A 21,843-nucleotide genomic window follows, 5' to 3' on the forward strand; every position below is an offset into this window, starting at 1 on the left:
AGCAGAAACTCTACAAGCCAGAAGAGAGTGGCATGATATATTTAAAGTGATGAAAGGGAAAAACCTACACCAAAATTACTCTACCCAGCAAGGATCTCATTCAGATTCGACAGAAAAATCAAAAGCTTTACAGACAAGCAAAAGCTAAGAGAATTCAGCACCACCAAACCAGCTCTAAAAAAATGCTAAAGGAACTTCTCTAAGTGGGAAACACAAGAGAAGAAAAGAACCTACAAAAACGAACCCAAAACAATTAAGAAAATGGTAATAAGAACATACATACTGATAATTACCTTAAATGCGAATGGATTAAATGCTCCAACCAAAAGACACAGGCTTGCTGAATGGATACAAAAGGAAGACCCATATATATGCTGTCTATATGAGACCCACTTCAGACCTAGGGACACATACAGACTGAAAGTGAGAGGATGGAAAAATATATTCCATGCAAATGGAAATCAAAAGAAAGCTGGAGTAGCAATACTCATATCAGATAAAATAGACTTTAAAATAAAGAATGTTACAAGAGACAAGGAAGGACACTACATGATGATTAAGGGATCAATCCAAGAAGAAGATATAACAATTATAAATATATATGCACCCAACATAGGAGGACCTCAATACATAAGGCAACTGCTAACAGCTATAAAAGAGGAAATTGACAGTAACACAATAATAGTGGGGGACTTTAATACTCACTTACACCAATGGACAGATCATCGAAACAGAAAATTAATAAGGAAACTCAAGCTTTAAATGACACAGTAGACCAGATCAATTTAAATGACATTTATAGGACATTCCATCCAATAGGAGCAGATTACACTTTCTTCTCAAGTGCACACGGAATATTCTCCAGGATAGATCACATCTTCAAGCCTCAGTAAATTTAAGAAAATTGAAATCATATCAAGCATCTTTTCTGACCACAGCGCTATGAGATTAGAAATCAATTACAGGGAAAAATTGTAAAAAACATAAACACATGGAAGCTAAACAATATGTTACTAAATTACCAAGAGATCACTGAAGAAATCAAAGAAGAAATCAAAATATACCTAGAGACAAATGATAATGAAAACATGATGATCCAAAACCTATGGGATGCAGCAAAAGCAGTTCAAAGAGGGAAATTTATAGCAATACAATCCTACCTCAAGAAACAAGAAAAATCTCAAATAAACAACCTAACCTTACACCTAAAGCAATTAGAGAAAGAAGAACAAACAAAACCCAAAGTTAGTAGAAGGAAAGAAATCATAAAGATCAGAGCAGAAATAAATGAAATAGAAACAAAGAAAACAACAGTAAAGATCAATAAAACTAGAAGCTGGTTCTTTGAGAAGATAAACAAAATCGATAAATCTTTAGCCAGACTCATCAAGAAAAAGAGGGAGAGTACTCAAATCAATAAAATTAGAAATGAAAAAGGAGAAGTTAAAACAGACACTGCAGAAAAACAAAGCATCATAAGGGACTACTACAAGCAACTCTATGCCAAGAAAATGGACAACCTGGAAGAAATGGACAAATTCTAAGAAAGGTATAACCTTCCAAGACTGAACCAGGAAGAAACAGAAAATGTGAACAGACCAATCACAAGTAATGTAATTGAAACTGTGATTAAAAATCTTCCAACAAACGAAAGTCCAGGACCAGATGGCTTCACAGGTGAATTCTATCAAACATTTAAAGAAGAGTTAACACCCATTTTTTGTCAAACTCTTCCAAAAAATTGCAGAGGAAGGAACACTCCCAAACTCATTCTCCAAGGTCACCATCATCCTGACACCAAAACCAGAAAAAGATACTACAAAAAAAGAAAATTACAGACCAATATCAAGGATGAATACAGATGCAAAAACCCTTAACAAAATACTAGCAAACAGAATCCAACAATACATTAAAAGGATCATATAACATGATCAAGTGGGATTTATCCCAGGGGTGCAAGGATTCTTCAATATATGCAAATCAATCAATGTGATACACCATATTAACAAACTGAAGAAGAAAAACCATATGATTATCTCAATAGATGCAGAAAAAGCTTTTGGCAAAATTCAACACCCTTTAATGATAGAAACTCTCCAGAAAGTGGACATAGAGGGAACCTATCTCAACGTCATAAAGGCCATATACAACAAACCCACAGCAAACATCATTCTCAATGGTGAAAAACTGAAAGCATTTCCTCTAAGATCAGGAAAAAGAAAAGGATGTCCACTTTCGCCACTCTTATTCAACATAGTTTGGAAGTCCTAGCCACGGCAATCAGACAAGGAAAAGAAAGAAAGGAATCCAAACTGGAAAAGAAGTAAAACTGTCACTGTTTGCAGATGACATGATACTATACATAGATAATCCTAAAGATGCCACCAGAAATCTATCAGAGCTAATCAATGAATTTGGTAAAGTTGCAGGATACAAAATTAATGCACAGAAATCTCTTGCCTTCCTGTACACTAACAACAAAAGATCAGAAACAGAAATTAAGGAAATAATCCCATTCACCATTGCAAACAAACAAACAAACAAAAAAACACCACCTAGGAATAAACTCACCTAAGGAGGTAAAAGACCTGTACTCAGAAAACTATAAGACACTGATGAAAGAAATCAAAGATTACACAAACAGATGGAGAGATATACCATGTTCTTGGATTGGAAGAATCAATATTGTGAAAATGACTATACTACACAATGCAATCTACAGATTCAATGCAATCCCTATCAAATTACTAATGGCATTTTTCATAGAACTAGAACAAAAAATCTTAAAATTTGTATGGAGACACAAAAGACCCTGAACAGCCAAAGCAATCTTGAGGGAAAAAAAATGGAACTGGAGGAATCAGGCTCCCTGTCTTCAGACTATACTACAGAGCTGCAGCAATCAAGACAGTATGGTACTGGCACAAAAAAAGAAATATAGATCAATGGAACAGGGTAGAAAGCCCCGAGATGAACCCACACACCTATGATCAACTAATCTATGACAAGGGAGGCACGAATATACAACGGACAAAAGACAGTCTCTTCAAGAAGTGGTGCTGGGAAAACTGGACAGCTACATGTAAAAGAATGAAATTAGAACACTCCCTTACACCATACACAAAAAGAAACTCAAAATGGATTAAAGACCTAAATGTAAGGCCAGCCACTATATAACTCTTAGAGGAAAACATAGGCAGAACACTCTGTGACATAAATCACAACAAGATCCTTTTTGACCCATCTCCTAGAGAAATGGAAATAAAAACAAAAATAAAAAAATGGGACCTAATGAAACTTAAAAGCTTTTGCACAGCAAAGGAAACCATAAACAAGATGAAAAGACAACCCTCAGAATGGGATAAAATATTTGCAAATGAAGCAACTGAGAAAGGATTAATCTCCAAAATTTACAAGCAGCTCATGCAGCTTAATATCAAAAAAACAAACAACCCAATCCAAAAGTGAGCAGAAGACCTAAATAGACATTTCTCCAAAGAAGACATACAGATGGCCAACAAACACATGAAAGGATGCTCAACATCACTAATCATTAGAGAAATGCAATCAAAACTACAATGAGGTATCACCTCACACCAGTTAGAATGGGCATCATCAAAAAATCTACAAACAATAAATGTTGGAGAGGGTGTGGAGAAAAGGGAACCCTCTTGCACTGTTGGTGGGAATGTAAATTGATACAGCCACTATGGAGAACAGTAAGGTGGTTCCTTAAAAAACTAAAAATAGAACTACCATATGACCCAGCAATCCCACTACTTGGCAAATAGCCAAAGAAAACCATAATTCAAAAAGACACATGCACCCCAATGTTCATTGCAGCACTATTTACAATAGCCAGGTCATGGAAGCAACCTAAATGTTCATTGACAGATGAATGGATAAAGAAGATGTGGATAGACCCTCATTCATTCTGGTGACTTTTCCTTATGAAATTGCTCTCTGCCCTAAATATGATTTATAAGCTTCTAAAGACTCACTGCTACGTGAAAGCATAGCTTCTTCTGACAGCTGAATGTTAGTGCAGTAAATTTGTAATTTGCTTCTGTTATTTCTTCTTTTTAGCCAAAGCAAATAGCTGTTATTGTCTCTATTTCCTGTAACAGATATTGCTACCATTAATCTCTCCAATAAGTTTTACAGGGAGGCATAAATCCACCCTCAATACCAGATAAGATAGACACTCAAGGAAATATATAGATACTTAAATTTAAAATGATGCAATTTTAAGCTGGATTGCATTCTTTTCTGAAAAATTGTATATCAATTTATTTGACCACTCATGACTCCATTTACACACTCCTATACATTAATTTAAGAAATAACAAACAATCTGTTCTATAAGGTAAGCAAATGAAATTTAGGACATTTCATTTAACCAAGCATTTCAGTTCTAAAAGATGAGCATGCTAAAATTTGAAAGATGCCTTTCAATGGGTAGATGCCTTTCAATAGGTAAACAGATAAACAAATGGGTCCATTCGAACGATGGAATGTTATTCAGCTATTTTTTAAAAACTAGCAATCACACCGCCAAAAGGCAAGGAGGAACCTTAAATGCATATTATTAAGTGAAAGAAGGCAGTTTGAAAAGGCTACATTCTGTATGATTCTGGCTCTGTGACATTCTGGAAAAGGCAAAACTGTGGAGACAGTAAAAAGACCACTGACTGCCAGGGCTTCACAGGGAAGGAGGGAGGGAGGGATGAATAGGTGGAACAAAGACCATTTTTAGGGCAGTGAACCTCTTTTGTGTGATACTGTAAAGGTAGTTACATGTCATCGTACTTTTGTCAGAACCCATGGAATGTACAACACAAAAATGAACCCTAATGTAAACTACAGACTTTACTTAATAATATTGTATCAATATTGGCTAATCAATTGTAGCAAACGTAGCACACTAATGCAAGATGTTACCAATAAGTGAGCCTGGGAAAGGTGAGGGGGTAGAGGGCACATGAGAACTTTCTGTACGCCTGCTCAATTTTTCTGTATGCCTAAAATTGCTCAGAAAAACAACGTCTATTAGAAAAACAAAAGATAGGAACTTGGTTTTTAAAATGTTATTTTATACGCCATGGGTTATATTCTTTAGTTAAATTTTTTTTTTTTTTTTTTAATCTCTAAGATAATCCAATACCTTAAGAGCTAAAGTTGTTAGTGGCTTGTCTGGATACAATTAAAATTCAAATATAAAAATGGGTGTTGCAAAAAAAAAAAAAAAAAAAAAATGGGTGTTGCAATGAGCATGCTCAAAGGTCATGTTGCCAAATATATACAGCTGTAAGCCCAAGGGATGGTTGATGTCTATTGCCTGAGAATATGCTCAGTACACCCAGAATATCAAGCCGCCCCGGGTGGGTGCACCAACTCTCACCTGCCACCCCTAAGCTCGCCTCTCCATTCCTCCAGCTTGTCTGAGCAGTGAAAGGACTTTTGTTTGGGTGGGAAATAAATGTCTATTGTTTCATCTGAGAATGACTAGTCAAAATATTTTCAAAAATGGATCTTGCCATAACATTTTGAGAGACGGATGTGTATCTGAAAAAAGATTAAGAAAATGAATGAATGAATAATGAGAGTAATTCTAGGTTATTGAAATTAATTTGATATTATTTAACATTTATGAAGCATTTAGTTTATGCCAGGCACTGACAAAATGATTTACAGGCATTTATACAACATTTACTAAACAAACATCTAATGTATGCCCACTATATGCCAGGCATTATCTTTTTTTTTTTTTATATTAAAAAAAAACTTTTAATTTTTTAAATGATTTTTCTATTTCTTGCAATATATTCCTTCCTCCAAGGGGTTTCTTTGTTATCCCTCAAAAAAGATATGTTGGAGCCCTAACTCCCAATCTCCCAATATCTTTGATTGTGACTTTATTTGGAAGGAATTTTTACAGAGGTAATCAAGTTAAAATGAAGTCATTAGGGTGGGCCTTAATTCAATGTGACCGGTTTTCTTATAACATGTGGAAATTAGGCAAAGGGACACACAGGCACACAGGGAGAATGCCACGTGAAGATAGAAACAGAGATTGGAGTGAAGTATCAGAAAGCCAAAGAAGGCTAAAGATTGACAGCAATTCACCAGAAGCTGGGAAGAGGCGTGGAACAGATTTTCCCTCATAGTCCTCAGACAGCATTATCTTATTTATTTCTCATTATAACTCCATAAAATAAGAGCTCTTATTATCCATTTCTTCTCATGAGGAGCCTAAGGTTTTCGAGCTTAATGAAATTTCCCATCGTCAGACAATTAGAGGGAGGCAGAGCTAGAATTCTGATCAGAGCCCAAGCTCTTACAACAGAGGTCATACTGCCTCATCAAACCTGGAATCAGGAAGCTGCTTTGCAATGCATAACTTTGTTCTCATAAATGGAAGAAGCAGGGAAATAAGTCGAGTGAGAGCTAAGGAAAGAGAGATGAGAATCAAGTCATTCTACTTGAAAAGTTATACAGTTTTGCCACATATTAGTAAAATCTTCAAAAGTTTCCTTTCCTTCCCCATCTTCATTCCACCTTAACTGACAGCATGCTCTCTCTATAAAAAGTCCCGGTTTATAGCATTTGCCAATTTCCGTGGTGTAAACACTCCCACCGTGGCTGATTTCAAGCTTCCAATGTGATCTAACTGAACACAGAGTTGGGGAGTCATACACACCATTCGTTCTTGGAACCTGTCTCCGACACCATTGTTTTTACCCCATCAGAATGGGCACTTAGTCGTTGAGAAGTGATAAATTCCACAAGGAAACTAGGGGTTGAGAGGTTTATGCCCTATGATATTTTTGGTACATTGAGTTTGTTCCTGAGACTATCCAGAGAGAAGCAATTTCCCCCAGTAGATTTTGTGGTATTCCTTTCAAAACCTAGCAGGGCTTTGCGTAGTTTCTCAGGTGATGCGCTGATTCCAAAGTCCTAGGATTGCAGACAATGATTCTATCCAGCTGCAGAAGCCAGAGGTAGACGTCTGACGTTGTTGCTGGGTGATGTGCTGAATTAATTCTCCTGTGGGCCAGTTAGGGCCCTAGCATCTGTTCATAGGGAGGAACCAGTAATGAAAGTAGGAAACAAAAATATTCCTAGAAACTCGTCTGTGAAGGGCTATAACTTGTGATGTACATTTAGCATTCCCAGTGAGAGCGGCCCTGGGCCAGGTGCCACCCCACCACTGGCCTCTGCATCCTGGCGCAGCCCTGTGGGCTGGAAGGAACCGCTTTCTGCAGCAACTCTCAGCTCTCCGTTCCCGTGCTCAGGACCCAGCCGGCCAGGAGGACAAGCACAAACCCTGCGCACCCCCAGGTGATACCTGGTGTGTGAGCGGCTCTGTGGGTGCAGGACACACACCCAGGCTCTACCCCTGCTACAGCCAAAACCCAGACACTTGTCCCTCAGGTGGCTGGGCGCTTCCAGGACAGCGGATGCTGCCACGCTCTCCCCAGAGGGAGCGTGTGGGTAATAAACCTCTTCACAGCCTCGGGGTGAGGCAGGAGACAGATGGGCCCCTGGGGCAAGTGGTTGGATTTCCTTCCTGTGGACCGATACTCCTAGAGGGGAATAACAGGACAATGGAGACGGGAGGCTGGGCCCTGCCCAGATAGAAGATAAGAGACCACGTATTCCCCATTCTCGAAGTCAGGAGACCTCCCTGACCGCACATGCGCAGAAAGGCTTCTTGGAGGTCAAACGGGAGTGATGCTAAGCTACCCATACGCCTCTTTGGTAGAATCCATCTTGGCTAAGAGAGGCTCACGCACATATGGGAGGATCCTGAGATAAACCAAATATGGACTCAGAACCAGACAAATCAAAATGATTGGCCCAAGGAAACCTGGAAGAAATGCCCCATATAAGTGATTCAAACTGCCACGAGGTCACGACTCTCTCTCTGATCCTGCCTGTGTGTCTATCTGCACGTACTGTACTTCTTTTCCTCCCAATAAATACTTCCCTTGTTTCACTACTTCCCGTCTTTGTGGGAATTCTTTTTCTGCAAAGCCATAGGGCCAGGGCCTTGTCACTGACCAGTGGTCTAGTGGCTAGGATTCGGTGCTCTCACCGCCGCAACCCGACCGCAATCACTGGCCAGGAACCGAAACCCTGCTTCAAGCCGCTGCAGGCCGAGGCCACCTGAAATCATGGGTGTCAGTGTGGCACCATCGGTCTTGACACCCAAACCAAACCAATGTTGAGTGTGGGATCGATCCCTCCCTTAATGGGATGGCCACAAAACACTAAATCTAAGACTGCTGATTAATACCTGAAAGAGACCAGAAGATCTACGGAGTCTGTCCAATCATGCATTTGCACCCAGACTTTCTTACTGGCTTCTGCTGGGGCACAAGTTGGGTAGGGAAGAGTGGACCTGGGAGCCACCAGGGGTCAAACATCAGAATGGAGTCACTGCGTTTAGGTGTGAAAATAGTCATGCACGGTTTGGCTCAACTTAATATTCAGACAGGTGTGGGTCGGGTATAAATAGATGATGGCCGTTTGTGCTGGGTGAAAGTTCATTATACTTTTCTGTTTTGGCATGTTTGAAATTTGCTATAAGTTTTGTTTTGTTTTTTATTATTTTTATTGAAGTATAGTTGATTTACAATATTGTGTTATTTTCAGGTGTATAGCAAAGTGATTCAGTTATACATATATATGTATCTATTCTTTTTCCTTACAGGTTATTACAAAATATTGAGTAGAGTTCCCTGTGCTATATAGTAGGTTCTTGTTGTTTATCTATTTTATATATGGTAGTGTGTATATGTTAATACCAAACTCCTAATTTATTCCTCCTCTCTCTTTCCCCTTTGGTAACCATAAGTTTGTTCTCTATGTCTGTGGGTCTATTTCTGTTTTGTAAATAACTTCATTTGTATCATCTCCTTTTAGATTACACATATAAGCAATATCATATGATATTTCTCTTTCTCTGTCTGACTCACTTCACTTAGCATGATAATCTCTAAGTCCATCCATGCTGCTGCAAATGGCATTATTTCATTCTTTTTTATGGCTGAGTAGTATTCCATTGTGTATATGTACCACATCCTCTTTACCCATTCGTCTGTTAATGGATTGGCATTCAGCTTGCTTCCATGCCTTGGCTATGATAAATAGTGCTGCAATGAACATTGGGGTGCGTGTATCTTTTCGAATTATGTTTTTTTTTCTGTATATATGTCCAGGCATGGGATTGCTGGATCTTATGGTAGTTCTACTTTTAGTTTTTTAAGGAACCTCCATACTGTCCTCCATAGTGGCTGTATCAATTTACATTCCCACCAACAGTGCAAGAGGGTTCCCTTTTCTCCACACCCTCCCCAGCATTTGTTGTTTGTAGACTTTTTGATGGTGGCCATTCTGCCTGGTGTGAGGTGATACCTCATTGTAGTTTTAATTTGCATTTCTCTAATAATTAGCAAAGTTGAGCATTCCATACGTTTTAAAAAAGTCTTCTGGTCCAGTCTAATATCAAAACTTCAACCTCTCACCCAATTTAAGCTTCTCACTTTTGCTCAGAAATCTGCGGTGCAGAGTGGGGCATGATCAGTTTCTCTCCTGTTTCCATTAAATCCTCCTCTCTGTGGCTCCCAGCTGTTCCAGGGCTGTGCCGAGAGCTGGTGAGAGGGTGAGGGACCTGAGAGGGTGGTGATCCAGCCTTGTGCCCTCCACAGGGTGGGTGTATCCCAGTCCTCCCCGCCCACCTCCCCCCTCAGCCTTAATTCCCAGATGAGTGATGAGGTCCATTTCTGGTTGGCCCTTTACAACACCCTTCCCACCTTCAGCCCCTCTAACTCTGTGCCCCAAGTCTCCTTCTGCCAGGGATGCCTCAGTCCTGGAGGGAGCCTCAGAGCAGAGTCTTTGTCAGTGTGACTCAAGATCAGTTAATTTTTATGCATCCACTGGGCTGGAGAGAAACCCAGAATAGGAGCACTGCTTACTCTGCAAGGGCTCTGATCTCCCTGCCTGGAGGGGATCTACACCCCTGACCCCTCAGCTAGGAGTCAAATGCCCATCCTTCAGGCCCTCACTCCAGCTAAGCAGGGCAGAATGTGTAAGAACTGGAGACTGAGGGCCTGCATTTTTTTGCTTCTTACAAACCAGCCTGGGGCAGGGGGGCAGCTTCCCCCAGGAGCGGGTCCTTGGAGCTCTCCCTACCCAGCCCTCTTTTCTTACCCCAAAAAGAGACACTCTGAACTCTAGTTACTCTCCCCAGAGAAAATCTTCACTCCTAACCTTCTCACAGTCTCTTTTTTTTTTGGTAAATACCCTACAAGCAGAGTGTTGGGTTAAAGGTGGCCAAACTGTGTTTTGAATTACCACTTTGCAAATTTTGCCTAAATGCTCTGGCATCTCCTCTTAGAATGTGCAGGCAATTAACACCCCTCCTTATCAGCTTCCTTCTGAAACCTCAGCCAAAATTCTCAAACAACAGGGAAATCACACTTAGCTCCCTCCTGGCTTGCGTTTGAGATTATTTTAAGGCAACGGTACCCAAGACATTTCAGGAAAAAAACACAAATGTATTACACAGTGTGATTTGTGGTTGTTTTGTAAAGCCTCTTAGGATTTAGTGAAAATCATATTTTGGGTAATAAACATCAGAGGTGCAGGACACTGAGAGAAAGATGCGGGTATTTAGAGAAAATGGCTGACAATTTGCATCGACAAATTACTGGATTCGAGATTTAAAAGACTGGGATGGGGAGAAATCCATGGAAGTTGGGGAAGTCTCACTATTACTACCCCACCAATTACAACTTAGAAAAATCTTTGTCGCATTAAATCATGATATTCATGATATAGGACCCCACTTTTTTCATACCGGATGCGGAAAAAGAAGACAAGAATAAAAAGGCTGGAGGGGAAGATGCCAGGGACTAACACCTACCAGGGGAAGTTCATGTCCAAACAGAAGAGACAGGACCTAGTGAAACTCGGGTACCAGGAATGACCAGGGATGAACTGAGGTATTCGACATCACTCTTATTAAAAAAGGGACTGTCACGTCAACTTACATGTACCTCCTATCTTGTAGTCACTAAGAGGAGTAGCCTTTCACCAAATGGCTGTTTAGAAATCCCGAGGCGTTTTATACCTAACAACAACAAAAATCTTCATAAGTTCTGCCTCTCAGCCATGGCTCTTAAACCATTCAGTTGGGTTGGGGGCAGGGAGTCTTCTTTTCAGTGGCAGCTGGATGGCAATGCTCACTTTGACTCTGGGGACCATCTGGATGCCCTCCTGGTGATGTGTCAGAAGGTACTTGGCACAGAGAACAGATCTACACAGAAGCAGAAATAATAAGGTGAGAAACGGGAGCCCCTCAGAGACCAGCCCTTTGCTCAGGCTCTGCCCTGCAGAGCGGGCGGGGCTGCACCAGGGACCAGCAGGGAGGGCCCACAGCCAGAAAGCCACTCCAGTGACAAGATCCCTTTTACAGACGAGGCTTCTGCTTTCCTTGGAAGACAGGCTGCTGCTGCTGCAAAGAGTAATAATAATCATAGTAACAACAGTAATAATAATGTTTTAAAACCGCTGATGTGGTTCAGCTCTCCCATGTCCTGGGAGAGGGGTTCCGAGGGAGTGGGTGACTTGCCCAAGCGTGGCACGGGCTGTGCAGAGCTCCAATGCTCCTACCATGCTGGGCGCAGGTCTGTGCAGGTGTGCTGGCTTGGCTGCCTCCCGGGGGTCCCACCCACTTCCGACCCACCCTGAGACGCAGGGACCCGCAGGAACTGCACCCTTGGAGGTGAGCAGGCTTCTGGCTTAGTCATGTTTCTATCATTCCGTCTTAATCCCTCTTCGTGTCAACAAAAGCCAGGAATGTGCAACAAAGACTTCCAAAACAAACCTCTCTCGAGCGCTATCCTTTTTGTCTTTTTCCTTTGTGTGGCTGTCACTGAATAATTCTCCCGGAGCTGGCTCACATCACTCTAAATCCCTGAGCCTGTATTGAGGAGAAGGAAGGCAGCCAAGCTACCTCTGTGCACACGGAGACGTGACTCCTGGCATTCCCACGTTCCCAGAGTGGCCCCCAAATGGAATCTCTCCAGAGGCAGAGGAAGGGAATCAAAAAATCAGTTCAGGAAGATCCATCTTCACGTAAGACTGTTGTGTAGACATCAATACAACATGTGTGTGATCAAACGAGATAAGCTCGGTGAAGAGTCTGAACCGGGATACCTAGTGGAGGGGGGCTGTCCCTGGGCTTCAGGATGGGTGGTCCTAGTCCTGGCTCTTTCTCCAACAAGGAGCTCGAGAAGATCACTTCACCTGTCAGCCCTCGTTCCTTCCTCTAGAAAATGAGGAGTTCCTGCCAGCTTTAGCAATTTCAGATTCAGTCACATTTAGGGAGTTAAATCAGACTCCTGGCACTGCTTTTTGTAAGGCTGCTTTTGACCTAAGCATATGCAATGCTAAATATAAAGTTCCAACTGCATTTCTGTCTCCGCTTATGGCTCCTTTGACTAAGCCAAGACGGGCTTGTTTGGTTCAAAGCTAGACAGCCGGGTGCGCTGAGCACATTCAAACTGCACTGCCTGTAACTGCAGCCTTTCTGGACTTGCCCATGGAAAGGCAGCAGGAATCTCAAGCGGGGCTACAGTCTGAATCACCAGATAAACGGCAAAGACAAGGGCTGTTATTAACTGAGTGAAGTGAGTGAATATTTGGGCTGAAATGCATCTATTTACCAGGGTCCCATCAACTGACCAGCAGGAAATCCCCACCTCCGTCTCTGGGCCAGGCGGCCACCTAGGAACCGACTGGCCCTCTCGGGTCTCCTCTGTACCTCCAGAGGGGGGGAGGCGCAAAGGCAGATGCCCACGTGGGCCTCGGAAGGCTCCACTGGTTTCCTCACAACCCTCAGGCTGTGGGATGCCGAGCAGTGTGGAAGCCCCGTGCTCCCTCTTCTGCGGACAGGCAGCTCCTCACCGAGGAACAGGGTCTGGGCTTGGGAGCCCCGCTGCTGTCACCACAGCAGGACGTGGTACTTCAGCTGCACAGGGCGGGGGGGGGGGTCTTGGCGGGGCCAGGGTGCGGGGAGGTATCTCTAGTTTGGGTTTTAATTGCAGGTCGAAAACCTGCCCTTCTATGGCTTGTGCCCAGAGACTTTTCAGGAGAGCCTCGACCAGGGACGATGGTGAAAGGATGGAAATTTGTTTGCAGAGTCAAGTGCAGGCTGTGGAGAAGGGGGACCTGCGTCTGATACAGGAAATTCAAAGGATAATAATAATAGTGGAGAGTTGAAATGTAGAGTTTTTTAAAAGTGGACAATCCCTGGGCTTCCCTGGTGGCGCAGTGGTTGAGAGTCTGCCTGCCAATGCAGGGGACACGGGTTCGAGCCCTGGTCTGGGAAGATCCCACATGCCGCGGAGCAGCTGGGCCCGTGAGCCACAACTACTGAGCCTGCGCGTCTGGAGCCTGTGCTCCGCAACAAGAGAGGCCGCGACAGTGAGAGGCCCACGCACCGCGATGAAGAGTGGCCCCCGCTTGCTGCAACTAGAGAAAGCCCTCGCACAGAAACGAAGACCCAACACAGCCAAAAATAAATAAATTTATTAAAAAAAAAAAAAGTGGACAATCCCTGTTCTTACATCTGTTTGTAAAGAAACTGTAATATCTTTAAATCACTCTTCCGTAAATAGATTACCTTTTTGCAGTGTGAAACAAACAAACAAACAAGCAAAATTGGGAGCAAAGCAAACGTAATCGCATAAACTCTTTAGGGTGAAGGCCAGCCAGCTCTGGAACCGCGGCAGTCAAGAAGCCCCCAGGAGGCCACCACTGGGTTGGAGAAAGTACTAGCTTTCTGGGGATGTTACCAATACGCCCGATTAAAGTGCACAGTGATGGTCCTGAAGAACGCTAGCAAGGGGGGCTGTCCATCATCGGTGAGCACGGAAGTCCTAAGGACCAAGCGGCTCCTTCTCCAAGGAGGAGGCGGGGCCGCGGGAGTCGGCGGGGCTGCTGATTGGCAGCTGGTGGTTGCCTAGTGACCGGTGAGGCTGCGTCTGGACCATCAAATTACTTAAAGGGCTTCTCCGGGGTGCAGAGTCTTCTACTTACGGGGTACATGGATTAGCGTGTGGCAATGAATTTACAGAAATAGCAAAGCCACCAAGATATATAAAGCAAAGACCGCGTCCTTTAAAAAAGCTGTTATTTAATGAGTTTTGTGCAAAGAAAGCACGTTTGCCTCCTCTCCTGGCCCTGACAAGCTGGGGCTGGGCGCGTGGAAGGGTGAGGAGATCCGACAGGTTTTCCCACCTGCCCACATTAAATAGGGAAGAAAAACGGAAATGGTTTTTTGTGAATTTGAGTTGGTGAGCAGGGGCTAAGAGCCTCTGTGTGGTACTTCTTAGTTTTCAGAGCACTTCCTCAAATTATTCTTCCCGCTTACCACTTCCTTTCACAGAGGTGGAAAGGATGTCGAAGGACTCATGCAAATCCCACAATGATTTGTTGGCAGGTTGTGATGAGAATGCTGGCACACCGGGCAGAACCCTTTCTCTTCTCTCGGGGAGCACCTTTCCGGCTTCTCTAAGATTTTAAAGGAGGGGTGATTTTGAAATGATACTCCAGTGATAGTCAAATTTGAGCAGCTCTTTAAGCCAGGGGTCCCGGCCACATGGCAGGAGGTGAGTGGTGGGCAGGAGAGCCAGCAAAGCTTCGTCTGTATTTACAGCCGCTCCCCATCGCCCGCATTACCGCCTGAGCTCCGCCTCCTGTCTGCATTAGGGTGAGTTGTATAATTATTTCATTATATATTACAATGTAATAATAATAGAAATAAGGTGCACAATAAATGTAACGCACTTGAATCATCCCGAAACCATTCCCCCCTCCCCCGCCCCGGTCTGTGGAAAAATTGTTTTCCATGAAACCGGTCCCTGGTGCCAAAAAGGTTGGGGACCATTGCTTTAAGCCTTTAAAAAACCCCACTTTTTATAATAAAAGTAAGCTCAAGAATTAGTATGATGTGTTGATAATAAAGATGATAAAAATAACTCGTTGAGCACTTATTATGTGTTGTAAATTGTACTAAGCATATTTGCATGTATCGTCTAATGTAATTCTCACCGTAATCCTTTTAGGAAAGGAATATTGTGTGCCTCAGTTTGGGTGTGAGGGATCTAAAGGACAGTGTTTACTTGCAAAAACTCCAAAGCTAGTGATTCCTGCAGTGTGGATTTCCCTCCACTGTGCCTTGTCTGTAACGGTGCTGGGTTAGTGATCGCACATCACCTGTTCTCAGTGAATCTGAGCTCACGCCCTCCCACCTGGGATGGTTTCACCACCACCTGAGGTCTGCATCCTGCCCTCTGGAGAAGGCCATCTGAGAGGCACCAAATGACTTGTCATGAGACCCTGAACAGTCTGGCGTAATGGCTGAGAATACTGCTTTACATCAGGTGGACCTGCGTACAAACTCAGCTCAGGAATTGACTAGTTGGGATGCACATCTAAGTTACTTGTTTAGTTGCAGAGGTTGTTTCCTTTTCTAAAAGTGTAGGCTGCCACACCTACCTTACAGGATTGGTGGGGACATGAATATTCAATGCAATAATGATATAAAGTCCTGGCAACTAGTAAGGCTTCCATATGATGATTGTTTTGTTTCTGCTTCACTGAGGTTTTCTGAAAAACTCATCATTGTTTAGCTGTGCTTGCTGCCCCTTTTCTCAGCCTAAACTGAGGGAGGGTAATTCATTCAAATAAAGATTGAGGACCCACTCTGCCAGACCCTCAGAAGAGAGAAATAAGCATCGTCCTTGATCTTCAGGAAATTACTTGACTGGTCAAAGGAGTCGACCCAAAATAGTTACAGTCAAATGTGATAACGAAGGCTGGAATATTGTACTTGGGAGCACAGAGGGACAACTAATTATATCTGGGGGCAGTCAAGAAGAGCTCACAGATGTGCAGTCAGCAAGGCAAATAAAGGGCGGATCCAAATCCTGAGCCCCTCCAAAAGAAGAAGGCGGCAAGACAGTTTCTCCGTGGTCCTTCACGAGCATCATGCTAAGACAAGGCAAAGATGTGATCTGAGGCTACCCTCGTCTGTGTGTTCCCAGGTTTGCCTGCAGAAGAATGGGAAGACTTCACATCTGGCTGAGACGATGGCTCCCCATAGAGCCCGTAAGTCCAGACCTGAGGATTCTCTGTTCTGTTTATTGCTCCTGAGAAGGCTACTTCCCTCCCTGTCCTAATGAGGTCTGCTGGGGCAGAAGATGGACACGATCCCTTTCACCGGCCATAATTTGCTATCGCCCTGGGTCACTCGCAATACATGTCTTTTACGTGAAATCTGTTCTCAGCTCAACCCATCAACCAAGAACCTGGGCTGCCCCATCTCTCTTGCAGCAGTTTCCTTGGCAACCAGGGTCCAGCCAGAGAGCTCGCCAAGCCACAGTGGGACCAAGTGAAACCCTGCGGGAGTGTCAGCTTGCTTTCTGCTTTGAGAGAGCAAGAGACCACCCCGGAGACACGCTCTCCTGCAAAACTGCCAGCGCAGCTGCCAGCACGTTGTGTCTGTAGAGCCCCTTCCATCTGGGCACCTCAGAGCAGGAATGCTTTCAGAGCCCGGCCTCACCCTATTGATAGGAGCAGCATCGATATTCACATTGTTCCATAAGGGCTTCTCCAAAGGGCTCTTCTGGCCTCTTCTTTTCTTCTCTTCCCTTTTCTTTTCTTTTCTTCCTCCTTCCTTTCCTTCTTCCTCCCCTCCCCCCTTCCTTCCTCCCTCCCTTCCTTCCTCCCTCCTTTCCTTCCTCCCTCCCTTCCTTCCTCCCTTCCTTAATTTCTTCCTTTTTTTCTTCCTTTCTATCTTTCTTTCTTTCTTTCTTTCCTCCTTCCTACCTTCCTTCCTTCCTTTCTTTGTTTCTTTCTTTCTTTCTTTCTTTCCTTCTTTCGTTTTCTCTCCTTTTTTTTTTTTATTTTAAGCAATGCCCTTGACACACCCTGGCAGTTACTCTTTCAGTTGCCTGTGAAAATGTCACACTAAACTGCTGGGGTGAAGATCACAGAATATTCTGTGTTTCCCCATCGGTACCCCGTTGATCTCCCACAGTAATCAAAGCTGAACCCAAGCACTGATGTCCAAGCCAGGCGTCATGGCTGCGGTTCATGCTCTGGCTGGGGGGGCTTGTCAGTGACAAGGGTGACCCCCATCACTGCTCACAACTGGGGTGTCCTTAAAGAGCCAGCCCCTAATGGCGAGAAAAAGATTGAGGGTCCCTGTCGTAGTGTATGAAACTTACCACATAGGGACCATCCAGAGCAGGGCTTCCCAAAGCCCTCGTGTCTGTAGGAATCCCCCAGGGAGCTTGTTAAACAGCTGGTTCTGGCGTCATCAGTCTGGGGTGGCACCGGAGGGTCTGCGTTTCTGGCAAGTTCTCCGGTGATGCTGGACTCACAGGAGCCGGAGTTCAGGCTCCGTGTCTGTGTTCACATGACCACACGTGTGCCTGTTCATGCTGCGAAAGTGGACGAGAAAGGAAAGCTCGCCTTTCACTCTGCAGTGTTGTCAAAAAAGCGTTTTCATGTATGTGCCTCTTAGGTAGCAGAGTAGGTAGAATTAGCCCAATTTTTCTGCCCAGGGACACATAACCAATGAGATTCCAGATCCAAATTTTCACACCTTTTTGCCACAAAAGACTAATCCAAATGGAATATTTTTGTCACTATTATGTTGGTCATTATTATAGTATTTGTATATAAATGAGAAAATCAGTATTATGGCTGCTATTAAACACACACACACACATAATATTGAAATGCTCTAAATCTAAGTGGCCTTAGGTTACCAGGAAGTTTTTTCCATACATCACAGTGGGGGGTCACAGAGACATCTCTGGGGAGGGGGGTTTCTTTACCCCTCAAAGTCCCATACTCATAGTCAAGTGGACTTTGTTGCCTTGGCCCAGTATTTACTGGTTGCTGTCCAGATTGACTGAAAATTCCATAATTCTGGTGAGGATAATTGAGAGATGTCAGGGAATAACCTGCCTCCCAGCTGTAGTGAGTTGAAAGGTGTACCCTCCTCCCAACATAAAAGTCCACCTGGAACCTCAGAATGTGATCTGATTCGGAAGAGAAGAGTTTTTGTAGGTTTAATTTGGGTCAGGATCTCCAGATGAGATCCATCCTGATTAGGGTGGACCCTAAATCTAGTGACGAGTGTCCTTCTAAGAGACAGAAAAGGAGAAGATACAGAGGGACCCTGGGAGGAAAGGCACATGAAGATGGAAGCAGAGGACGGGGTGATGCTGTCAGGAGCCAAGGATGCCCAGAGGCATCAGGTGCAAGAAGGGGCAGGACGGAGCCTCCCCCAGAGCCTTTGCAGGGAGTGTGGCCCTGCCCACACTGTGATTTCAGATTTCTGGCCTTCAGAACTGTAGAACAATACATTTTTTTTGTTACTTTGAGCCACGGAGGTGGTGGCAATCTGCTGTGGTCTCCCTGGGAAGCCAATGCACAACCCCAGGGTCAAAGTGGTCCAGCCTTGGGGACCTGTCCCCGGGCTGCCCCGTCCTGGTGTCCCAGGCTCTGGACCTCAGCTTGGAGGTCCACGTGGTGACCATGGGGAGCATGGCGGGCCCAACCCTGGGGACAGGGCAACTTACAGTTCGATACATGGAAATGATAGTCTCTGTCCAGACACGTTTGCAGATGGAAAACCAACTTGCTGTACCCTCAGGGAAGGGGACTCACAACTCAGAATTCATTCAACAAAATAAGACCTCTTGATTACTTCTTCTTCTGTTTTTTTTTTTTTAAGTTGGTTCCATTGCAACATGGCTCTTCTATTTCAATAATTTAAAAAAATGGAAGTATAGTCGATTTACAATATTGTGTTTGTTTCAGGAGTGCAGCATCTTGATTACTTCTTGATGGAGATGAACAGGGAACAGCTTTGGGCTTGTTTATTGTCAGCAAATGTTTCTACTCTCAAATATTTTTATACTTTCAAAAAGGCTCTTTCCCCACAGGTTTTGTCCTTAACCTTAAGATCTAGCTCGCCCTGGTCCGGATCTTCCTGAGACCCGCACAGCGTCTTAAGCAGCCAGACGAGGTACTCCATCCTCGAGACCTCCCTGAGCTGTGCAGTACCACTGCCACCGTGTGGCCGGGATGCGCCAGCACACCCCCTGGGCTGGCTCTAGCTCTGATCCAGAGGCAGGGATTGAGGCTCTGGACTGGAGACTGAAATCCTTGTTTATAACCTTGAGCTTTTGGCATTTAGCTAGGAGGACAGGGTGCTATCTGAAACTGAATACCAAGAAGAACCATATAATACGACGTCTGTTTGCCTGTTATGAAGGCTGTGGAAATTCACAAACACTGCTGCGGCCTCTCTGGAGGTGAAACATACCACTGGAGGTACTAGTTTACCTTTCCAATCCTTTTCTTAGTCCCCACCGGCCCTCTGCTGCAGTGGTAGCCAGCAGGCGGGCACCTGGGCTGGGGAGAGGATGAGGGTCAGAGCCTCGCTAATACCTCCTCTGCCTGCTCTGCGTGTTCTGTGACATTTGGCACTGAGAGCCACCTCGCCCTAAACGGCTGGAACTTTTGAGTGCTTGTTTAACTCTCCAACAACTAGGGTTTTGATGGCCTGATTTCCTTGGAAGTGGAATCTACCTGGCTCAGAAATATTTGCTGCGTGGCTGCCATTAGATTAAAAGAATCTTTCTCTCTTGGCCTCCACCTGACTTCACAACAGTGGAACTTTCCTGACTGACCTGTGCCAGCTCCCCTTCCAGCCTACAGTGAGATTGCCAGGCCGGTGAAAGCTCAGAGCTCTGGCTGGAGCAAGGGTGAAGTTGTGGGGCCTTCTACCTTTTACACCAATACCTACAGGCAAGCTCAGAGACTGTTCCTTAGTTGTCTAGAACATCACATGAAAAGCTCTTGTCAAGAGAAAGTGTCCCACGGACATAGAGAGCAGATTTATGGTTGCCAAGGGTGGGGGGAGGGATGAATTGGGAGGTTGGGATTAGCAGATGTAAACTATTATATATAGACTGGATAAACAACAAGGTCCTACTGTACAGCACAGGGAATTATATTCAATATCCTGGGATAAACCATAATGGAAAAGAATATAAAGAAAACAGTGTATATGTATAACTGAATCACTTTGCTGTACAGCAGTAATTAACACAAAATTGAAAATCAACTATACTTCAGTAAAAAAAAAAAAAAAAGAGAGAGAAAGAGAGAAAGTGTTCCAAAGGGTGGTGGGGCGGGGGAAAGAGAATTCCTACAGCATTGTTCCAGGGATATCTATTTACCAATTTCAATCAAATGAATCAGAGATCTAAATGGCTGAAAAGTCATGACCAGTTTTACCCCTGGAAAGGATGGCCAACCACAGGGTTCTGCTTTCCAGGCCTTTCTTCTCACAGCTTTCTCCTCAGAGTGAGCTCCACCTACCCCTGCAACATCGAGAGTTGGGGCTGGCCTCGTAGGAGGGCGTGGACCTGTGCAGTCACGTGGGCCCTGCACTTGGACGGGCCGGTGCTTGGAGTATTCCTCTGTTGATGCCATCTTGAAATTCTCAATGATTTTTTAACCAGGGCCCCTGCATTTTTATTTTGCACTGAGCCTTTCAAATTACTCAGCAGGTCCTGCCTGGGAGTTTGTTAGAAATCCATAATCTGAGGCCCCACCTCAGACTTCTAAAAGTTGAGAGATGATTAAATTGGAGGAGAGAGAAGGAGAGTAAGGGAAAGTATTGTATAATCCAGGGAACAGCGTCTTCAGAACCATTTCCTTTAAATCTCAGTGACCTGTCAGAAGATTTTGAGCAACTCAATTCTAAGATTAGAGGAGAAAAGGAGAACCGAACAGTGAATGGGCCCAGCCTTTGACTCTGGGGCTAGTCTGACCGCTGTTGAGCTACTGCTCTCTCCTGGAATGCGGCAGGAATCCCTGCTACTAGGGGCAAGTTCCTCTTTGTATCCTCACTCTTCCTAGGAAATTCCCCCTCTATTTCCCTTCTAGCTCTCAAAGCTCCTCTTTCTCTCTGGACAGGCACACGTTGCTTTACATCATCAGGGAGTTTCCACAGTTACAGAAGAACAGATTGGGAGAGACTTTGACCACAGGCTTCACTGCTTTCCGAAGAACACGAAATCTCCCAGGAGAAGGCTCCAATAGGCCACCTGCTAGAAACAGTGATGGTGGGCTTATAGAGTTTAAATCGGTTTATAATCTAAAATTATACACTTGCAATAATTATGAACAATGTTTAAAGAGGAATATTGGTTCATCTTGGTTGTCCCTGCAGTTTTAATGAGCTGGATTGTTCCATTTCCAGTGTAGAAATCTCTCTACTGGTATGCATCATTTGAGAAATTAAAGCAGCGTCTTTGATGTGTCTATGCAATTAGATAAAGGAAAAGCAAAGGCAAACCAAACCAAAGCAAAGGCAAAAGCAGAAGTATTGTTTTTGGAATACAAGCTAGAGAACAGCAGGCAATAAAACTCTTGGCTAGAGGCAACAAAAAAGTATAGAATTTACTATCTCAACTGAAGAAAGAGCTCTATCGGGGTCTACTGCCCCTGGAGCGTTGTGACTGCAGCAGTGTTGGAGGAGAACATTTCGCTTATCAAAAGGGAGACGGGGTTTTAACAGCCTGAGAAACAGTGACCCAGGAGAACATGGAATTCTCGGCCGTCCTGCACCCATTCCTTCTGCCATCTTGGTTTTGTGCACATTCAATGCACCTGTTGCTGAAGGACTAGTTCATGTCATTGTTTTTATCCTTGAATAATTGCAAAAGGATTTACAAAGAG

This window comes from Balaenoptera musculus, chromosome 12 (genome assembly GCF_009873245.2).
Source record: "Balaenoptera musculus isolate JJ_BM4_2016_0621 chromosome 12, mBalMus1.pri.v3, whole genome shotgun sequence".
Taxonomy (NCBI): domain Eukaryota; kingdom Metazoa; phylum Chordata; class Mammalia; order Artiodactyla; family Balaenopteridae; genus Balaenoptera; species Balaenoptera musculus.